The sequence below is a fragment of the Ursus arctos genome, unplaced genomic scaffold (genome assembly GCF_023065955.2).
Source record: "Ursus arctos isolate Adak ecotype North America unplaced genomic scaffold, UrsArc2.0 scaffold_10, whole genome shotgun sequence".
Lineage (NCBI taxonomy): Eukaryota > Metazoa > Chordata > Mammalia > Carnivora > Ursidae > Ursus > Ursus arctos.
In genome coordinates this window covers 22,189,994-22,202,360 of record NW_026622764.1, presented here as the reverse complement: position 1 = coordinate 22,202,360, position 12,367 = coordinate 22,189,994, and the positions used below count along the sequence as shown (strand labels likewise).

Below are 12,367 nucleotides of genomic sequence, written 5' to 3'. Positions count from 1 at the left end.
TGAAATTTATACCTCTTAATCTCTTTCATCTATTTTGCTTCTCCTTTCCTCCCCCCATCCCTGGCAATCACATTTGTTCTCTGCTTTTATGAGTCTCTGTTTTGTGTGTTCATTTGTTTTGTTTTGTGGACTCCACATATAATTGAAATCATATGATATTGCTTTTCTCTGACTTTTTTTTTAATTATCATACTACCCTCTAGGCCCATTCATGTTGTCACAAATGGCAAGATTTCATTCCTTTTATGGCTGAAAAATATTCCATTGTGTATAAATCTGGTAAGCATTTAATGCTCTTTAATTAATGCCATTTCTTCAATGTTTATAATAAGATGAAAAATAAAGACATAATAAGATTAAAAAATTACAACACAGGTCATTAAGCCAATAATCAATACATTTACTCAGCTGGATGATAGGTTACAAATAGGATTAAATTTGAAGGAGTTTTGTATGTGGCAATATATAGGTAATTCTTTTTCAGACCAAGATTCCCACAAAGAACAATTCAAAAAGGTAGAAAAAATATAGATATTTTCCTTTTTCAGGTTTCAGAAAGATTGAGGGCATTAAGAAATTTTGTGTATTTATTTGGAAGAGGAAGAAAGTTAAAACAACTTACTCTGGAGTGGAGGGCTACATTTCCCTCCAGGCAATTGTCCATTCAGAAGAAAAAATATAAACTGAGAAGATGAGAATATGAATAGAGCTTTCATCTGTATCACTCATTTGAAGAGCTCTGATAAATCATGCTTTTGGAATTTAAGAGTGTTACCTTATTAGTAACAGAGATGAGAAAATAGACTTTATGTAATAATTGAAACCCAGTGTCAAATTGTCTTAATATCTGAGCCTATTAAGGATATCTGCATTTATTCTAGCTAGCTTCTAGAAGTAAAAGTAAATCCATTTGGGAAAATTAATATAATATAGAACCTTATATTCCTTTGAATCTTTAATTCATATTGTCTGGAATTCTGTTTTTAAAAAAGAAAGTATAAACAAATTTAAAAGGGAAAGAATATAGTAGAAGTAAGAATTAATTTTTAAAGAGAAAAAAACAAAAAGAACAATTGCATAAGAGCTCCAAATATTGGAGTTGTCAATCAAACAAATTAAAATAACTATGATTAATATGATAAGAAATTAAATAACACAATAGACAATTACAGCAGAGAGCTGAAAACTATGTAATGGAAACAAATGTAAATTGTATAACTGAAAATACAAATATTTAAGTTAACAACTGAGCAAATGGCATTAATGGCAGATAAAGCACAGTTGAAGACCTAATCAGTGAAAGCATACATTTAAAAAGGAAGAATCCAGGTACAAACACAAAAGAGACAAAATATACACAATACAGAAAATTTTAAAGAAAGCATAGTGAAACGTCTAACACACATGTGATTTAAATCCCAGAAGGAGGGTAGAAATAATGAGGCAGAAAACACCGTGGAGGAGATAGTGGCTGATAATATTCTAAAATCAGAAACGACGATAAGTTATAGTTTCAAGAACCACGACAAAACTGAAAAGAAAAAAAATCTTAAAAATTACAAAGCACCAACTGGAAAATATGTGAAAACGTAAAGATAAAAATAAACTCTAAGTGGTAACCATATGTAGCTTTCAAGTACTTTCACCATTGAGACTGACAGGTCACTTTATTGGTCAACAGAGTAAAATGAAATCCAGAAGATACTGAAGTCATATCTTCAAAGAATATTTCTATAACAACCAACCTAGAATACTGTACTAAGTTAAAAATAAAGGTTACAGACAAATTAGATTTTAAACCAAAGACTGTAATAAGAGATGAGTAGGGACACTGTATCATAATTAAAGGGTCTATCCAACAAGAAGATCTAACAATTATAAATATTTATGTCCCTAACTTGAAAGCAGCCAATTATATAAACCAATTAATCACAAAATTTAAAAACACGTTGATAATAATGCAATAATAGTAGGGACTTTAACACCCCATTCAGAGCAATGGACAGATCATCTAAGCAGAAGATCAACAAGGAAACAAAAGCTTTGAATGACACACTGGACCAGATGGACTTCACAGATACATTCAGCATTTCATCCAAAGCAACAGAATACACATTCTTGTGTGCACACAGAACATTCTCCAGAATAGATCACATACTGGGTCACAAATCAGGTCTCAACTAGTACCAAAAGATTAGAATTATTCCCTGCAATATTGTCAGACCACAGTTCTTTAAAACTTGAACTCAGTCACAAGAAAAAAAAATTTGGAAGGAACACAAATACATGGAGGTTAAAGAGCATCCCACTAAAGAATGAATGGGTCAACTGGGATATTTAAAAAGAATTTAAAAAATTCATGGAAGCAAATGAAAATAAAAATACAACAGTTTTCAGAACCTTTGGGATGTAGCAAAGGCAGTCCTAAGAGGGAAGTTAATATAACAATACAAACCTTCCTCAAGAAACAAAAAAAGTCTCAAATACACAACCTAACCTTACACCTAAAGGAGCTGGAGAAAAAAACAGCAAATAAAGCCTAAATCCACCAGCAGAAGAGAATTTATAAAGATGATCATCAACATTTTTCACAGAGCTGGAACAAATAAGTCTAAAATATGGAACCATAAAAGACCCCAGATAGCCAAAGCAAACTTGAAAAAGAAAAGCAAAGCTGGTGGCATCACAATTGCACACTTCAATCTGTATTATAAAGCTGTAGTAATGAAGACAGTATGATACTGCATAAAAACAGACACATACATAGATCCATGGAACAGAATAGAGAACCCAGAAATGGACACTCAATCATATTTCAACAAAGCAGGAAATAATATCCAACGGAAAAAAGACAGTCTTTTCGACAAATGGTGTTGTATGAATTGGACAGCCACATGCAGAAGAATGAAACTGGACCATTTTCTTATACCATACACAAATAAACTCAAAATGGTTGGAAGACCTAAATGTGAGACAGGAAATCATCAAAATGCTAGAGGAGAATACAGGCAGCAAACTCTTTGACCTTGGCCACAGCAACTTCTTGCTAGACACGTCTCCAAAGGCAAGGGGAACAAAGGAAACAGTCTACAAAACGAAAAGACAAGCAACAGAATGGGAGAAGATGTTTGCAAATGGCATATCAAATAAAGGGCTAATATCCAAGATCTTTAAAGAACTTACCAAACTTAACACCCAAAAAACAAATAATGCAATCACGAAATGGGCAGAAGACATGAACAGATATTTCTTCAAAAAAGACACACAAATGACCAACAGACATATGAAAAAATACTCAACATCACTCAGCATCAGGGAAATACAAATCAAAATCACAATGGGATACCACCTTACACCTGTCAGAATGGCTAAAATTAACAGCTTGGGAAACAACAGATGTTGTCGAAGGTGCAGAGAAAGGGGAACCCTCTCACACTGCTGGTGGGAATGCAAACTGGTTCAGCCACTCTGGAAAACAGTATGGAGGTTCCTCAAAAAGTTAAAAATAGAGCTACCCTACGATTCAGCAATTGCACTACTAGGTATTTATCTAGCAATTTTTGGGTGGAGTCTTTTGGGTTTTCCACATAGAGCATCATGTCATCTGTGAAGAGTGAAAGTTTGAGTTCTTCTTTATCAATTTGCCTTTTATTTCATTTTGTTGTTTGACTGCTGAAGCTAAGACTTCTAGTTCTATGTTGAACAGCAGTGGTGATAGTGGACATCTTTGTAGTGTTCCTGACCTTAAGCAAATACTTAGAATGAATGTTAAACAAACAAACAAACAAAACCTAATACTCGATCCCAAACTGGGGCCGGCTGAGCCCTGTTCCCACTCCCCACCCCCCAAGCCCTCAGCCCCCTTCCCCCACCAAGAAATCCTGTGCCTTTTGCAGAGTTCCCAGGCCCTGGCTGCAGGGTTGGGCGGACCTGACTTACTAGCGATTCATGGAGAATTTCCAAAAAGTAGAAAGGAGGGGCGCCTGGGTGCTTAAGCATCTGCCTTTCGCTCAAGTCATGATCTCAGTCATGTTCCCGGGGTCCTGAAATCGAATGGCCTCTCCCTCCCTGTCGTGCTCTCTCTAGCTCTCTAGCTATCTCGCTCTCTCAAATAAATGGATAAAATCTTAAAAAAAAAAAAAGTGGACAAGATCAGAGAGGGCCATACGGAGATGTGTACAAAGCCAAAAACAAGGTGACGGGAGAGTGGTGGCGATTAAAAAAATCCGTCTGGACACTGAGACAAACGGTGTACCAGTACTGCTGTAGGAGAGAGATCTCTCTGTTTAAGGAGCTTAACCTCCTTCACATTGTCACGCTGCTGGATGTCATGCAAACAGAAAACGAACTCTACCTGCTTTTTGAGTTTTTGCACCAGGATCTGAAGAAATTCTTGGATGTCTCTGCTTTGACAGGCATTCCTCTTGCCCTCATCACGAGTTGTCTGTTCTAGCTGCTCCAGGGTCTAGTTTTCTGCCATGCTCCTCTGATTCTGCATCAAGACCTCAGACCTCAAAATCTGCTTATCAAAGCAGAAAGGGCCATGAAGCTAGTCAACTTTGGACTAGCCAGAGCCTTTGGAGTATACCCTTGTACTTACACTCATGAGGTGGTGACCCTGTGGAACCGAGCACCTGAAATTCTTCTGGGCTCCAAGTATTACTCCACAGCTGTAGATAACTGGAGCCTGGGCTGCATGCATCTTTACTGAGATAGTGACCCACCGGGCTCTATATTCCTGGAGATTCTGAAATCGACCAACTCTTCCGAATCTTTCGGATTCTGGGGACCTCGGATGAAGTGGTCTGGTTAGGAGTTCCTTCTATGCCTGATTATAAGCTGCATTTCCCCAAGTGGTCCCGGCAAGATTTTAGCAAAGTTGCTCCTCCCTTGGACGAGGATGGATGGTGCTTCCTATTTCAAATGCTGCACTATGAACCCAACAAGCAGATTTCCACAAGGCAGTTCTGGCTTTCTCTTTCTGACTCCCCCTTTCTTCCAGAATGTGACCAAGCCAGTACCCCACCTTCTGCTCTAATGTCCTTCCCCTAACCCCTACACCCTGTCTCACCCTCTCCTCCAGTGGGAACCTGATCTGGCTTGGCCCTGGGCTGTTTGCCCTCTCATCTTGTCTGGCTGCCTTAATACTCACTTCCTCTTCTTAGCCAGCCAACTCTGGGAATGTAAGGGGTGGCACAGAGAAATAGGTGAAAATGAAAAGAAGCTTCAGTATGAGATGTGCTAGGACCTACCTTGGAACTTTTGAAAATCAAGCAAGACAAAAACATAGGGAGGGGCCTGTTTTAAAGAATTAGGTTAAAAAGTAGATGCACCCAGTTTATACGCTAGTTTCCGTGTTTCACCTCACCTAACAGTCCGGGAGACTCCAGACTGCAGGAGAAATGATTGCCCCCAGTCCCCTTTCTTCCCTCCCATGGGCAGGAGGTGCCTGGGTGGCTCTAGGACCAGGTTTGTGCTTCATCATGGCTTTACAAGTGAGGCAAGTAAAAGTTATGTGAATTTTTCTTTTCCTTTTAACAATCTTAGTTTTTCATGTGCCAGGTCCCATCTTCTTCTGAAGGTCACCCCATAGGAGTGGAAGTTAGGGTTTAGACAACGTTTCGAGAATGCTGACCCTTTTTATAGGGCTGTGAGTGAGGGCATTGGGAGAATGTTTTTCTTTAAAAGAAGGATGAACAATTATATTTACATTTCAGGTTATAGTAGTTTTTTAGGTGAAAATGGGTGACTTTGTTGCCATGTACACCTTGGGGTTTCATAATGCAAATGTTAAAAGTATTTTTTTTTAATGATTTCGTTTCTCCTCTCCCACCGCTTGTCTTCGAGTGTTCTTGCTATTAACATTATTTGTAATTTAGTTTGTAATTCATTAAAAACAGAAGTTCTTAGCTTAAAAAAAACAAATATTCAACTTAAAAGACAAAATTTTTGATTTGGTGTATTAAAAAAATCTAATCATATATTTCTTAAAATAGATACCACTAAAATATAATGATATAGGAAAGAACAGAGATGGTGAAATAAAAGAGTGTTAAAACTTGCATGATGCTATGCTAACACCTGGCACTACAGAATTAAGGAAATAATATTCAATTTAGGTAACAATGGGTAATGACATAAAGACAATACACTAGGAATATCTGCTACTATTAAATACTAATAATGTGTGTGTTTGTAACAGAAATAAAAGTACAGGTCACACATCCCAATTATAAACATGAATTTAAACACAGCAACATAGAATAAAGAGAAAAACAAAACAAAAGGCATATTATGCTGCACCAGGACTACCTAAAAAACAAATGTAATTTATATATTTAGAACACAGCAGTCAGAAACTGTAGAATAATATACATTACTTTGAAATGCATATGAAACATATAGTGAAATTCATTTTTTCTCCTTAACTTTATGAAGAAAATAATTATATAAAATAAACTGTATCCTTTCACATGGACTATTATCTGGGTTTTTGCCAGCTTTTTACATGAGTGAAAATACCACCTCAAACAAGGTAGAGAGTATTTCCATCATCTGCAAAAGATTTCCCACTTCTCTTTAAAATCTGTTCCTCTGTGTGAGACACACTCCAGATAATCACCAATTTGCTTCTTTGATTCTCTATATTGCTTTTTATACAAATAGATTCACACAGTATACAGTTGTTTCTGTCTGTGAATTCTACAATACAGAAAATGTGTCTTTCTCAATCCTGTTATAACTGGCATTAGCAGTGACCCTCCAGTCTGGGAAATAACCATTATGACATGAGTGCATTACAGGAACCAGGGTAGTCAGCAAGCATGACAAAACAGTAATGTATTCCGAAATAGTTACACACACATATATGTATCAGTACATATCTTTATAACTTATATATATATGAATATAATTTATGTCTTAGAACACTGCACACAGAAACTATATTATGTATATAGCGTATATTCACACATGAAATTACAAAATAATAATACTTGAACTTGTTTCTTTTTACCCACAGTAACTGAAAGAAAATTTTAGCTGGCACTGATTTACTTCTGCCTGCTCAGAGAGCAATAATAAGTTTTAAAACATAATTTACATTTAAACTTTTATATATTTAAATTGATTTTTGCCTGTAATCCTTTAAAAGCCACATATACAATTGGATAGTTTTAGAGATAAAAATGGTGTAAATCCAAGATCCTGTATTCTTAAGCAATACTCCAGATGCTGGTGTTAAACTTAAAACTAAAACAAGTCAGTTATTTTACCAGTAAAAAGTGGATTTATTCAGGAATAACTAAGAATTGCAATTTGGGGCAAGCAAGCTATGGCAAAACCATAGGCAAGTCCAACAAAGAAAGGAGAGGAATGTTATTTTATGGAGAAGAGGGGAATGCTGGGAGGGGTTGTTTTGAACAAAAGTTAATAGATAAAAAGTGAGGGTGTAGGGTGATGACAGTTCCTTATTGGTTGAATTGACAGCTCTCATTTGCTGGGTAGTCAATTCATTGTAGGAAGTGCTATATACCCTTTTTTTTTTTGTCGGGGCCTGGAATTGATCATTTTTTCCTATAACTGACACTGAGTAGTACAGCTCCCTCTTCCAGCCTCCCTTTCTAACATCTCAAGTCCACTTTAGTGAGGTTTCCTTTACTGGCACACTAGAAAGATATATGGATACCAAAAGCATAGTGAAAAGGAAATCTTAAAACAAACCGTATAGTTAGCCTTCATCATATAGGTCAGCAAACTTTTTCTGTAAGGGAACAGATGGTACATATTTTAGACAATGCAGATTATATAGTCTGTTTCTCAATGACTCAGATTTGTTTTTGTAGTTCAAAAGCAGCCATAGAAAATACATATAAAATTATCATTTCTTTGTTCCAATAAAACTTTATTTACTAAAAGAGGTAACTGTCCATTATTGGCCCATGATCCATAGTTTGCCAATCTCCAGTACAGTTAATGGAGATTTATTCAAGTGTATCAAACTAAGACAAATACAGTCATTTCAGTAGCTAACAAACAAAACATGAAGTTGCACAAAATATCAAAAGTAATTGTGTCTGGTCTTTTGTATGGAGTGTAGGTGATTTAGAGTTTTTATTCTCTAGCTGCATTCATTGTCTCACATCATTTTGCTCTCTTGAGTGAAGGAGAAACATAAAATGTCTTCTGAACTAGGAGTCTCAAGCTTTTTTTCTATCAACTAAAATTTTGTCATATCTTGCCTCTCCCACACTCCAATTATAATAATAACAGGCATAGATAAAAATTTGCCCTCTCTCTTTCCTCTCTGACCAAAAGAACCCAGAAACTGTTCATTTGAATAAGTGTATTGTAAAGATTGCACACATATTTAAAATGTCCTTTCACATCTTTTGATGTCATCCACTCCTATCCAGACCACTACAGTGAAAAAGCAATCTATCTTTGCTTTTGAGGAATAATATATATTTTTCAGGTTCAAGATTTTTTTTTTTTTTTTTTTTTTTTGGCACGGTCTATACCCATGCTTCTCAAATTTTATTAAGCACATTCATTACCGTAACAGCATATTCTGTTAAGATGCATAGGTCTGAGGTTGGGCTAAGATTCTGCATCTCTAAAGGCTCCCACATGATGCTTGTGCTGCTGGACCATAAAACCAAGATTATAGAGTATATAAAAGTATATCACATATACTACACTGTGTATTACAATGTGCTATAAACCATATACTATATGTATACTATATATTATAGTACAGCACAATGATGGTGGCCCACATTATGTTTTATTCTAAAATTTTTTTAGTTAATTCATATATTGATTATTAGAATTCTAACCCTATGTTCAGAGTAGGACTTCAGTTTGTGGTTTTCTATTTTAAAAGAAGAATACATTATTTTTTTTCAATTTTCTGTATAATATGCTTGGAATTTTGAAGCAGATCTAATTAATAAATTAATATGTAAATTATATTTCAGTGTCACAGATTATATCAACCTACAGAAGGAAGTGAGGCAGGCAGCCTGGTTTGGATAACCCAGGGGAGGGTCCCACTGGACCAACCAGGAGGGTCCTTGACTTCATGTAGGATAGAAATCAAATGTGACCTGAGAAAGTGAAAACAGAGTTTATTGAATAGTGTGAGTGACAAAGAATAGTAGATGGAGTGTCTGGGAGACTCAGAAAGGAAAGGAAAATGAGATTCATCATTGCTTGGGGCTACGGGCTTATATTAGAAAAGGGTCCAGGGTATGTGTTACTCCAGGAATCCAAGGTAGAGTCCAATCAAAGACAAGTGGCAGGTGAACAATAGGTATTATTCCATAACTTGCCAAAAATAGGGCAATTACTGCCAGCGTCAGCCAAGATTTGTTTGAAGCTAATGTTCTGGAACATGTTTGGGATCTGGCTTTTCTTAGGCTGTATCAGGTATCAGGTGGTATTAGGACAAAACTCAGAGAATGAATAACTGTCTTGCTTCCCCCGTGAAGTGGGAACATAGCTTCTGTGGCTTATTCAAGAGGCAAAATATTGAACATTAAGTAAATGGGACCTAGCAGAAAAATGGCATAGACTGAGTATTTCTAAAATGGAATCCCTTCAGCTTCCCTACTTCAGAAGGTTTCCCTGGAATTAATCTTTTTGGAAAACTATTTTGCTGATATTAACGGTCAGACACACATTTTTTTTTTTAACTTTACAGAGTGTATATGAGGTTTGTTCTAGTCTATTGTATTTAGAGAAAAGAGCCAAGTTTACTGCATATAGATTAAGTTTATGCCATGTATATTAAAATTGGTAGCATTTTTATTCTTATGACAAATGAACTCAATATATTTCTTTAGTGGTATTCTTCCATTATCTCAAAATTAGTAAGGCATTTAATCAGGGTATAATAAAGGTAATATTTCATCTCTGTTTTGAAATCTACAAAATTCCTTCTTCTATCTTAAAATAGTTTTCCCCCCTAAACTCAAGAAGTGATTTATTTCTTATAATGTATGTGCCGGATTCGAAAAGTGTTACCTCAAACTACGTTAATGGTTTTACAAAATAATCAGTTTATAATATGTAGTGTTTTCTCCAGCTTCAAATTTGTAGAAATAATAATAAATAAAAATTATGAATATGTAAAAAGCCCAGTGATCTAGATATGATTGAAAGATGAAAACACTTGTCCATAATATATATTTTTCAAAGACTTAATTTATATTAATATTTTCTAAATATTTTTCAAAATTATTACCTTAAGTGTATGTTACTATATTTGCTCTTTTGTGCCTTTATTACTAGTATTATACCAAATAATTCACTGTCTACTTCTGGGTAGCCAAATAAATATATAATAGGTGTTATATTTTTTAAAGTTCCTTTCCCCTTTGATTAGTCATAGGCAGTTTGGAAATGCTCAGGTTTACCCCTAGAGTTTCTGCTTAAAAGTGTTACTTCCCAAAGGCAGGTAACTGCAGGTGTTTCCCATGCAGGTGTTTGCCTGTGGAAAATCACTGCCAGTCAATGCAAGTCACAGCAGTCCTTCTAGCAGCAGAAAATAACCCAAAGGATTTTTTCAGTTAAATGTAAACTATAGGATACCCACAATAAAAATGCAAATTATATACTGAGTTTTCAAATTGGAAACCAGGAATGCCAGGAGATTCCCTTGTGTATACAAACAAAAAAAGCTGGTTTGGAAAAGTCGAGCAGAAAGTAATATTTTGTGAAGTGATACAATGGGGAATCTACCAGAAAATGTCTTTTGATAAAAATGAATAGAAAATAAAATATCGTGGGATTATTTTAAAAATTGTACTGTGCTGTCATTTATGTCTACTATTGTAAAACTGAAATGCTGGGCTACACTTTTTTCTCATCTTGTTTTGTTTGTTTTGTTTTGTTTTTAAATACAAAAGCCCATATCAGGGACATATATACACGTAATCATGACAGTGCCCAGATATTTATTATGAGACATCATTTGATGAGGAGAAAGTCTGTCACTAGGATTGGGGAAGTGGAAGAAAAGATCGATAGACTTTGGGAGCAGTCATGAAATAATTCAGAAAATATCTGTACATTGCTTTGAGTCATTGGATCTAATATGTCAGTTCTCTAACTAGAGTTTTGGAGAGTTGTATGAACAACATTCCAGAAAGTAATCCTCAAAGTGATGGCACCTGCTGCTTTGCACTTCCAGATTCAGATCACCATCTACGTACTACTGAGTCACAAAATTATACCTAGTAGAATAACAAAAGGAAAGGACTTTGCATGACATTTTGGCTAAATTCTCATTGGAAAGAAGCTATTATTTCTGTGCATACCTTTCTACACCTATTGGAGCTGGGGGTAAGAGGACAAAATTAAACTTCCATACCCTGGCAAAAATCGCTCCCTATTATGTAATGATGCAGTGGTGAGCGTCTTTGCATTTCAACATCTGCTGAAAATAGACACCCATCTCTGACTACTGATTCAAGAAGACTAATTATTTAGAGTGGAATTTAAATTTAAAAATAAGAGATAAGAAGAATGAGATACAAAAGGGGACATTTTCTCTACAAGGTGGGAATAAAAACAAGAAATGACCCAATGTATTAACATTTAAATTTTTGTTTTATTTATATTTGGGAAGAGGATTATATTTGAATTGTTCTTAATATACTTATTATATAAAATAAGCATAAATTTCTATATTTGTGCCATCTATCATCTATTCTAAAAATTCATATATGATTCTTAAATATTGCTGTTTTCTCATCAGTTGCCTGACTTTATATTAATAGGTGACAGTTACCTAATTCATAGATTTGATATTCTGTGAAAAATGAAGTCAGTTCCCTTAAGTGATGAAAAGCTGCAGACTTTTAAGAACTTTATTTTACCTCAGTCATATATCTTGTTTTACCACATGGCCTAAACAGTTTCTGTTTACTTACCTACTGGCCAAAAATATGTTTATATAAAATACCCAGCTACAAATTATAGAGCAATTCATTAATGGTATGGCATGAACAATCTGTTCATGACTTTACAGTTACAATATGTTAATTGAGTTCAAAATTTAAAACAGTTTTTACCGATTTTTAAAAAAATTGTGTATTTTTTAAAGTTTTATTTATTTATTTATTTATTTGAGAGAGAGAGAGAGAGCAGACTCCTCACTGAGTGGGGAGATCGACATGAGGCTGGATCCCAAGACCCTGAGATCACCAACCTGGCAGAAATCAAGAGTTGGACACTCAACTGATTGAACCACCCAGGCACCCCAAAAATCATATGTTTGAAAAGACTCATTTTTAATTTAAAATTAGCTATTTATTTGATTTTGAAAAATCATAAGATCCATAACCACCTGGATATATATTAA

General features: G+C 35.1%; 1 pseudogene; it reads left to right on the top strand.

The window, feature by feature from the left end:
• The first annotated feature begins 3,948 nt into the window (after positions 1–3,948).
• LOC113251132 (cyclin-dependent kinase 2-like) lies at positions 3,949–5,038 on the top strand (annotated as a pseudogene).
• The last annotated feature ends 7,329 nt before the right edge of the window (positions 5,039–12,367 follow it).